This window comes from Coregonus clupeaformis, unplaced genomic scaffold, assembly GCF_020615455.1.
Source record: "Coregonus clupeaformis isolate EN_2021a unplaced genomic scaffold, ASM2061545v1 scaf1956, whole genome shotgun sequence".
NCBI classification, from domain to species: domain Eukaryota; kingdom Metazoa; phylum Chordata; class Actinopteri; order Salmoniformes; family Salmonidae; genus Coregonus; species Coregonus clupeaformis.
In genome coordinates, this window is record NW_025535410.1 from 1 (window position 1) to 10,599 (window position 10,599).

The following is a 10,599-nucleotide window of genomic DNA, read 5'->3' on the forward strand; positions in this document are numbered from 1 at the left end:
CACCAGAGCTGTTACCAGATATGTTTATGTTAATTTCTCAACCATAAGCCAAGGCGGCTTTAGAGAATTTGGCAGTACTTAACTGGCCTCACGACTTCAGACCACTTGTAAAGCAGCGTATGGCGAGCTGTTGGCTGATGTCAACGTTGTGAATGCTCACATAGTGGCAGTGGGGTTATGGTATGGGCAGGCATAAGCTACGGACAATGAACACAATTGCATTTATCGATGACAATTTGAATGCACAGATATACCGTGGGATAGTGTACGTGACAAAGTGAGTTTGTAACATGTATATCATTCTTGCTTGTTGTTCTTTATATTTACTACCATTGCCTATTGTAAGTTGCCTCTCTGTGTTTTACTGTGTTGTGTAATACTCCGTAGGTAGCATTATGCCATTAATACAGCCCTTCCTTTGTTAATAGCGTTGTTGCTCTACTTGTGCTATCAGATATTGTGCATATTCATTACCCCTGTTATCTGTCCATTACAGGACCACTATCATTCCACTACCTTTCCATGTCCATTTCATCCGTGTGTGTCAATAAAGTATCCTTGAATGTAACTCTGAGGTTGCCTTATTCCCCTCTTACCGGGGAGGTGAAAGCGCAACCTGGTCTCAGAACATTTCGTATTATTCTGTATGTACAAAGCTGTGATCAAGGCAAAGGGTGGCTACTTTGAAGAATCTCAAATCTGAAATATATTTTGATATGTAACACGTTTTTGGTTACTACATGATGCCATATGTGTTATTTAATAGTTTTGATGTCTTCACTATTATTCTACAATGTAGAAAATACACAAGAAACAGAGGAGGAGAAACTATCCAACACCCTGGGAGAGAGAACGAGTGACCTCAGTCGAACTCACAGCCAGAAAGATGGGTTAGATACAGGAGAGGAGGAGGTTACCCCGGATGCCATCACCCCTGCTCCTGTGAACAAGGGAATGAGAGGGGAAGCCTTCTAATCAGGCCAACGGGCAGGCGGAGCGAGAGGTCACAGTGATAGTGATTCACACCCAGAGAGAGACAGACAACCCATACAACCTGTTGGCTGAGATTAACCACACAGAGGTAGAGGCAGAGGGCCTTCAGGGCAAGCCAGTCAGCCTGCCTGCTCTGATCCTCAAGTCAATTGTATTTAAATTCATATTCATTAAAGATTTTTTAGTCAAGACTTGAAAAGTGCCATTTATTTCAAATGATAATTATTCAGTGTCTGCAACCCTCAAGAACCAGGATGAGTCTGGGTTCCCCTTTAACTGGGCAAACACAACTATATATAGCATATTGTCATAGACTAGGCCGAAAGCGTTAATCTTTTAACCTTGCTTAAATAAAACAATGCATTTTTAATAGTGAGCAAGAGTTTTCTATGATGATTAAAGTTTTTTTGTCGCGCCCTCCACTTTTTTGTCAAATAATACATCTAAAAAAAATGTAATAAGTTAATTATTAAAAGCATTAAAATTGGGATTGGGATGTTTCCCACCTATTTATACAACCTACTCCATAAAGTTTAGAGAAATGTTCTGAAATTATTTAAGAATTAAACAAAAGAAAATCAGAATTGAAGGCAACTATAATGTAAGAATTTAATGGTATATGGTTCAATCCTGTTTCTGGTCTAATGAATAATTAATATTGTTCCCCCTCTTCCTTGTGGCAAGCGCAGCAGCACACTGCCCTCCAAAGCCTGCAAAAAAAACGCTGGACTGCCCCGTTCCTCGCCCTGCATGGAACATCCAGGGTCACGTCCTTGGTGACGTGTGGGGTGACGTCCAGGGTGACCACAGCAACATCCTCTAGAAAGGGACAAAAGCGGGACAGAATGTAAATAAATGCAAACCGTAGGTTCTAAACACTGGCCAGTTGAATGGGATCTTTTATTTCAGCTCATGAAACACGGGACCAACACTTTACATGTTATCATGATGAACGGCACCTGTCAGAGTGCTTTCTATAAGTCTTACTCACCTGCTTGGATGTCAGATGGCAGAGTGGCGTAGACGGCCACCATGAGAGGCTTTTCTTCAGGTGTGACGTCCACAACCTCCAAGATTGAAGAAGCAGGGTATGCATCTGTGTTAGGGGTGAGGTCCACAAGCTGCAGGTGGGAAGAAGCAGGATCTGCCTCTGTGTTTGGGGTGATGTCCACAACCTCTAGGTCGGAAGAAGCCGGGTCTGCATCTGTGTTAGGGGTGATGTCCACAAACTCCAGGTTGGAAGAAGCCGGGTCTGTCTCTGTGTTAGGGGTGGTTTCCACAACCTTCTGACAGGTAGAAGCCGGGTCTAACTCTGTGTTAGGGGTGATGACCACAAACTTCAGGTGGGTAGAAGCCGTATCAGCCTCTGTGTTAGGGGTGATGTCCACAAGCTCCTTGTGGGAAGAAGCCAGGTGTGCCTCTTTGTTAGGGGTGATGTCCACAACCTCCTGGTGGGAAGAAGCAAGGTGTGCCTCTTTGTTAGGGGTGATGTCCACAACCTCCAGGTGAGAAGAAGCCGGGTCTGCCTCTGTGTTAGGGGTGATGTCCACAACCTCCAGGTGGAAAGATGCTGGGTCTGCCTCTGAGTTATGGGTGATGTCAACAACCATACGGTGGGAAGAAGCTGGGTCTGCCTCTGTGTTTGGGGTGATGTCCACAAGCTCCTGATGGGAAGAAGCCAGGTGTGCCTCTGTGTTAGGGGTGATGTCTAACTTCCAGGTGGTAAGATAGGGTCTGCCTCTGTGCTACGGGTTTTGTCAGCAACCTCCAGGTGGGAAGAAGCCAGGTGTGCCTCTGTGTTAGGGGTGATGTCCAAAACCACTATGTGGGAAGAAGCCGGGTCTTCCTCTCTGCTACGGGTGATGTCAACAACATCTAGGTGGGGAGAAGCTGGGTCAAACTCTGTGTTAGGGGTGAATCCCTCAACCTCCAGGTGGGCAGAAGCCGGGTCTTTCTCTGTGTTAGGGTGATGTCCACAACCTCCGGGTGGGAAGAAGCTGGGTCTGCCTCTGTGTTATGGGGGATTTCCACAACCTCCAGGTGAGAAGAAGCCTGGTCTGCATCTGTGTTAGGGGTGACAATTAAAATCCTGATTGGATCTACTACTACAAGGCCCCAGGATGTCATGACAAAAGGCATCTGTCAGAGTGCTTTCTATGAGTGCTACTCACCTGCTTGGATATCAGCTGGTAGTGTGGCGGAGAAGGCCACCACTAGGACAGGGGGAACTCGCAGGGTGTCTGCAGTAGGCTGGAAGTAGCTTTTCACCTCGTCCGCCACAAAGGCACAGACAGAGCTCATAAAAAAAGGGGTCTTGAGGTCATCCAGGGAGAAGGACTGGCTGATTCTCCCGAGGATCGACCTCACAGAGTCAAAAGCAGCAGCCCGGGAGAAAGGGGGTGTGAGGAGAAGAGGCCTTCAACGTGTTGGAGAGCTTCTCCCCTACGGCCACCACCATACTCACAGCCATCCCGCTTAGGAGGATGGGGTGATCTGAATGGCCTTCCTCTGGCTGAAGCCACAGGGCCAGGAGGATCCTGGGCACCAGCTCCACCACCACCTGGGATGGGCTGAGCAGGTTGCTACAGGGCTTATTGGACAGCTTGTCCAGAATGCTCCTCACAGCTCTCTCCACGATGATGTGGACCTTGGGGTCGCTGAAATCAACAAAAAGCAGCAGAGAAAGCTAAACGATGTGCAATGTTCACACAGAGAACACTGCCCTAGTTATTTTCTGCATAGCTCCAGATGTGTAGATGAATGGAGCAAGCTGTATGCAGGGCAGTACATGGAACTCACATGTCAGCGCCAGCTGGAGAGGTGGTGTGCAGAGAGCGTCGGAGCTTGCAGACAGCCTTGTGCTCCATGTCAATCATTTTTAGGCAGGTGTTTACTTCCCAGGTCTGCCGTAGGAAACAGGAAGTCCCATTAGTGTAATTTCACAACAGATATATTCTGCTGTACTAACTAGTTGCTGAAAGGCTAGAAAGGAGCTCACTGACTGATAGTCTAAGTCTCTAACTCTCATTCTCTTACCAGCCGAGCGAGTTCGTTCCCCTCCTCCAGGGTTTCCTTCCACACCCTTCAAATAAAACACAAAGCATTTCAACTTTCCTGGCTTCCTATTTATCTGTTGTTTATTTTACCCACACCTCCTGGAGTGCTGCTGGTGACAGAGAATGGCAGTGAAGGTGAGAGCTGACGTGGTACTCACCTCTCCCTAAGGGATTTTTTGCCCTGAGACACCAGCCAGTCGCTCATGTGCTCCATGGTGACATGGGGCGAGACCTGGCCTCGACTCTGGAGCAGCAGATAGTGGACCATGAACTTCTTCTGCAAGATGAGGTAAGGTGTGAGACCGTGCCACTAAAGACCATATAATGTGCTTTCAGAAGGGCCTCTCGCAACATTTCACAACTGCTCATGTCTCACAATTTGCAAGTGATATTAAAAACTCTTATGACCATCTTCTCTAAACTGTCTTGAAATAAAACTCTTGTTTTGGGATTAAATCTATCTATTTTTTTCTGTGGTTACTGTTTTTGTTGGGTGAATCTTACCTGTTTATTGTAATATGCTTCCTCCCAGCAGGCCTGCAGAGTCTGAAAATAAAGGCTGCTTCTACAGAATTCCTTTGAAGATAATTAAAACAAATATGCTTTATTAGGTACATTATGCACAGGCATTTACAGTATGCCAAAAGGAATATCTCCTAAGATTACCTTAGTGGGACCATAAGTGAACTCAGGAATGCTCCCAACCCTATCCATGGTCAGAGGGGGACGAAATGCAGCGCTATAAATATACGGGATGCTCTAGAGATAACAGGAATGACTTAAAGTCGCGAATGATCAATGCCTGTGGAGTCGTCCAATATGCTGCGCTGAGAATTGAGTTGTAGGCGATATTTGGATATGTTTGGAGCAATTTACATGTTTACATTCTATTGCCATGGAGAAATTGAGTTTCTAGAACCTGTTTTCTTCTATGTCTTTATTTCGTGAAATATTAAGATCTTTATTTTGTCATAATGTGTATATGAGGACGTTGGAGCCCGTTCCGATTCATGACGCGGTTATCCAGGTGCATGTTGCATAGACCTACTAATCCAACCTTGGCTTACAAGTTAAATTAAATTAGTATACATGCCTATACAAATCTATTGACCACATCCATTTAAATCAATGATTGTCAATTGAAAATGTGGTAGTTGTGTTATCCTGTTGTGCGTGTCAGGGCTCCTCTTAAGCACGTTATTCCAATATTTCCTAGAATTGACGAGGTTACACTTTTGCAAAACTACTAGGTTAAAAATAAGAGCATGAATGACAATAAAGGTATGACTTGAATTATATGTGTAGTAGTGTGATGTTGTTTCCCTAGATTATGCACCAAATTGCACACAAGGACAGTTCAAGTAGGCCAGGTCAAGAGGGGATGTTAATAAGTTATAATAATAATAATTCAATGTGGTTTCTTTATTTAATTACAGCTGCATAGCTAATGTAATTTTTTTGGTGTACAAACATTTTTATGTATCTATATTGTAATTACACCTAATTGTAAAAGTTGTGTATATTTTGGTTTGGTCCATTGCGGGTTATCTGTATTTATGTACCCTGTTATTGTTCTCTTTTGCCTGTCCTTCAACTAGCAAGGTATGTTGTCATTGGCGCCGTAATTTGTCAATATAAAACTGTGGTAAAGTTACACAAAGTGCTGTTACGCAACTACAGGTTTTGTTACAATGTGGACAATATAAAGATGTATGTCAACAACTTTCACCGAGCTCGCTAATTAGGGTACCTATTGTAACTCGGGAGTATTTGGGACAGTGTTTGAGTGAGTTTCTATGTGCTCACGCAGGTGCCCGAGAGCTGTGGCTGCACCAAGGGCTGAGCTATTGTGTGTTGTCTCGTGGTGTGCAGTTATGTCTTTTATTTTGTCAGAATTATGTTGTATATCATTTTACTTGTATTGTATAGTGTGTTGTTAGGCACTGAATGTGTGCATGCAGCACCTGTTCTCTTTTGCCTGACCTTCAACTAGCAAGGTGCCCGAGAGCTGTGGCTGCACCAAGAGCTAACATATTGTGTGTTGTCTCTTCGTGTGCAGGTCGAATAAAAATTATCCAACCATCAGAATTCCAGTTGTGGCAGTGTCCTAATTACGTGACCTGCCGACTGGTCAGCTCAAGCCGACCGCCGGAGCTGTGCGTGTGGATGAGGTGCACGACCTGCGCATGTGAATTTGTTGATGGCTTACTGTAAGTGAATATATACTGTAAACAGTGAAAGTGAATGTAGCATATTCATTAGATACAGGTATTCGTGCTTATTTGTATGTTTTGGATGAATTTTTTTATTGCATTATTTTTTGGGGGGTATTTGAATGCACTAAATTACATTGTATTTTAGTGCTCTGTTGAGCCATGGAAGATTCTCAAATCCGTAAGACTTGTTATGCTGGGGATTTTAGTGTGGGTAGAGGGAGGGGTGTCCTTCCATTTACACCAATTGTACAGTCAGCTCCTGGGAGTAGAGCGTTTGGTAGTCCTGAGTTTGCAAGCACTGGGAGGGGTAGGCTGTTTGTTCCACCTGACCAGGGTATCCCACCTCTGTCTTTTGATGTACCATCATCCACAGTACTCGGTGATAATGGGACGCCTCCGAGTCAGCTTAGTGACCTTATTAAGCAGATTGGTTCAGAGATAGGAGAATCTATCAGAGCGAGTTTACTGCAGCCTGGGGTTTCAAGTCTTTCTCCTGCCTGTCCCCCTCACCAACCCCAGCAGTTTCCCCTGCCTGAGCAGTGTGGGTCAACCTTTATTGATGCGTCCAAGCTGAATCTGGTTGTGAAGTCAGATGTTAGTGCTCCACCTCTTTTTAGGGGTGATGGCTCAGATAAGTACTCTGTCCTGGAGTGGGAGGAGTTAATGGAAGTCTACCTAGAGAAGAGGGGTTACACTGGGTCTGGGAATGTTGGGGAGGTGATGTCTAGGCTCATGGGGAGGGCACGGGATGTGACCAAAATCTGGAAGCGTAACAACCTTGTTGTCACAGATGTTAAGGCGGTGTTCAGTGTTTTCAAGCAACACTTTGGGGATACTGTCTGCTCAGGTATGCCATTAGCTAATTTCTATTCAATCAAACCATATGCTAATGAGGGTCCAATAGATTTCTGGATTAGGCTTAACAAAGCTGCAGAGGCAGCCGAACAGTACCTTGTGAGTGAGGGCAGGACCTTACCCAATCAGTGCTCAGAGTTGGCAGTCATGTTTGTACGCAACTGTCCTGATAAAGAGTTGGCCCAAGTGTTCAAGAGCAAACCCATTCGTGACTGGACAGCCAGTGAGGTACAGGATCGGTTGGATGAACTGTTAAGGGAACGTAAAGCATGTAGAACACAACTTTCACAGCAGGTTGCTGCTGTTTTTGACTGCCCTCAGGAGGGAGTGGGTCCTGTGAAAATACCTAATGTGTCATCTTTTTTCTCAATGTGGCCGTGAACCAGACCAGGCACCATCTGTATCTGAGGGTGGGACATTAAAGAAAGTTTTGACTTTGTTAGAGAAGGCTCCGGTCAGCAATACTCAGCAATACTCAGTCTGTGAGTGGCGCAGTGGTCTAAGGCACTACATCGCAGTGCTAGCTGTGCCACTAGAGATCCTGGTTTGAATCCAGGCTCTGTCGTAGCCGGCCGCGACCGGGAGACCCATGGGGCGGCGCGCAATTGGCCCAGCGTCGTCCAGGGTAGGGGAGGGAATGGCCGGCTCAGTTCGTAGAGCATGGTGTTTGCAACGCCAGGGTTGTGGGTTCGATTCCCACGGGGGGTATGAAAGTATGTAGGCTAGTTGCAGTATGTAGCCTAGTTGCAGTATGTAGCCTAGTTGCAGGATGTAGCCTAGTTGCAGGATGTAGCCTAGTTGCAGGATGTAGCCTAGTTGCAGGATGTAGCCTAGTTGCAGTACGTAGTCTAGTTGCAGTACGTAGCCTAGTTGCAGTACGTAGCCTAGTTGCAGTACGTAGCCTAGTTGCAGTACGTAGCCTAGTTGCAGTACGTAGCCTAGTTGCAGTACGTAGCCTAGTTGCAGTACGTAGCCTAGTTGCAGTACGTAGCCTAGTTGCAGGATGTAGCCTAGTTGCAGGATGTAGCCTAGTTGCAGGACGTAGCCTAGTTGCAGTACGTAGTCTAGTTGCAGTACGTAGCCTAGTTGCAGTACGTAGCCTAGTTGCAGGACGTAGCCTAGTTGCAGGACGTAGCCTAGTTGCAGTACGTAGCCTAGTTGCAGTATATAGCCTAGTTGCAGGATGTAGACTAGTTGCAGGATGTAGCCTAGTTGCAGGATGTAGCCTATGTGCAGGAAGTAGCCTAGTTGCAGGAAGTAGCCTAGTTGCAGGAAGTAGCCTAGTTGCAGGAAGTAGCCTAGTTGCAGGAAGTAGCCTAGTTGCTGTATGTAGCCTAGTTGCAGTATGTAGCCTAGTTGCAGGATGTAGCCTAGTTGCAGTACTGTAGCCTAGTTGCAGTACGTAGCCTAGTTGCTGTATGTAGCCTAGTTGCAGGATGTAGCCTAGTTGCTGTATGTAGCCTAGTTGCAGTATGTAGCCTAGTTGCAGTATGTAGCTTAGTTGCAGTATGTAGCTTAGTTGCAGTATGTAGCCTAGTTGCAGGATGTAGCCTAGTTGCAGGATGTAGCCTAGTTGCAGGATGTAGCCTAGTTGCAGGTTGTAGCCTAGTTGCAGTATGTAGCCTAGTTGCTGTATGTAGCTTAGTTGCTGTATGTAGCCTAGTTGCAGTACGTAGCCTAGTTGCAGGATGTAGCCTAGTTGCAGAATGTAGCCTAGTTGCAGTACGTAGCCTAGTTGCAGTATGTAGCCTAGTTGCAGGATGTAGCCTAGTTGCAGGATGTAGCCTAGTTGCAGGATGTAGCCTAGTTGCAGGATGTAGCCTATGTGCAGGAAGTAGCCTAGTTGCAGGAAGTAGCCTAGTTGCAGGAAGTAGCCTAGTTGCAGGAAGTAGCCTAGTTGTAGGAAGTAGCCTAGTTGCAGTATGTAGCCTAGTTGCAGTATGTAGCCTAGTTGCAGTACGTAGCCTAGTTGCTGTATGTAGCCTAGTTGCAGGATGTAGCCTAGTTGCTGTATGTAGCCTAGTTGCAGTATGTAGCCTAGTTGCAGGATGTAGTATAGTTGCAGTACGTAGTCTAGTTGCAGTACGTAGCCTAGTTGCAGTACGTAGCCTAGTTGCAGTACGTAGCCTAGTTGCAGTACGTAGCCTAGTTACAGTACATAGCCTAGTTGCAGTATATAGCCTAGTTGCAGGATGTAGCCTAGTTGCAGGATGTAGCCTAGTTGCAGGATGTAGCCTATGTGCAGGAAGTAGCCTAGTTGCAGGAAGTAGCCTAGTTGCAGGAAGTAGCCTAGTTGCAGGAAGTAGCCTAGTTGTAGGAAGTAGCCTAGTTGCAGGAAGTAGCCTAGTTGCAGTACGTAGCCTAGTTGCAGTATGTAGCCTAGTTGCAGGAAGTAGCCTAGTTGCAGTACGTAGCCTAGTTGCAGTATGTAGCTTAGTTGCTGTATGTAGCTTAGTTGCAGTATGTAGCTTAGTTGCAGTATGTAGCCTAGTTGCAGTACATAGCCTAGTTGCAGGATGTAGCCTAGTTGCAGGATGTAGCCTAGTTGCAGTATGTAGCCTAGTTGCAGGATGTAGCCTAGTTGCAGTATGTAGCTTAGTTGCAGTATGTAGCTTAGTTACAGTACGTAGCCTAGTTGCAGTACGTAGCCTAGTTGCAGGATGTAGCCTAGTTGCAGTACGTAGCCTAGTTGCAGTACGTAGCCTAGTTGCAGTACGTAGCCTAGTTGCTGGACGTAGCCTAGTTGCAGGATGTAGCCTAGTTGCTGTATGTAGCCTAGTTGCAGTATGTAGCCTAGTTGCAGTATGTAGCTTAGTTGCAGTACGTAGCCTAGTTACAGTACATAGCCTAGTTGCAGTATATAGCCTAGTTGCAGGATGTAGACTAGTTGCAGGATGTAGCCTATGTGCAGGAAGTAGCCTAGTTGCAGGAAGTAGCCTAGTTACAGTACATAGCCTAGTTGCAGTATATAGCCTAGTTGCAGGATGTAGCCTAGTTGCAGTATGTAGCTTAGTTGCAGTATGTTGCCTAGTTGCAGGATGTAGCCTAGTTGCAGGATGTAGCCTAGTTGCAGTATGTAGCTTAGTTGCAGGATGTAGCCTAGTTGCAGGATGTAGCCTAGTTGCAGTATGTAGCCTAGTTGCAGGATGTAGCCTAGTTGCAGTATGTAGCCTAGTTGCAGGATGTAGCCTAGTTGCAGTATAGGCTAGTTGCAGGATGTAGCCTAGTTGCAGGATGTAGCCTAGTTGCAGTATGTAGCCTAGTTGCAGGATGTAGCCTAGTTGCAGTACGTAGCCTAGTTGCAGTATGTAGCCTAGTTGCAGTATGTAGCCTAGTTGCAGTATGTAGCCTAGTTGCAGTATGTAGCCTAGTTGCAGTATGTAGCCTAGTTGCAGTATGTAGCCTAGTTGCAGTATGTAGCCTAGTTGCAGTATGTAGCCTAGTTGCAGTATGTAGCTTAGTTGCAGTATGTTGCCTAG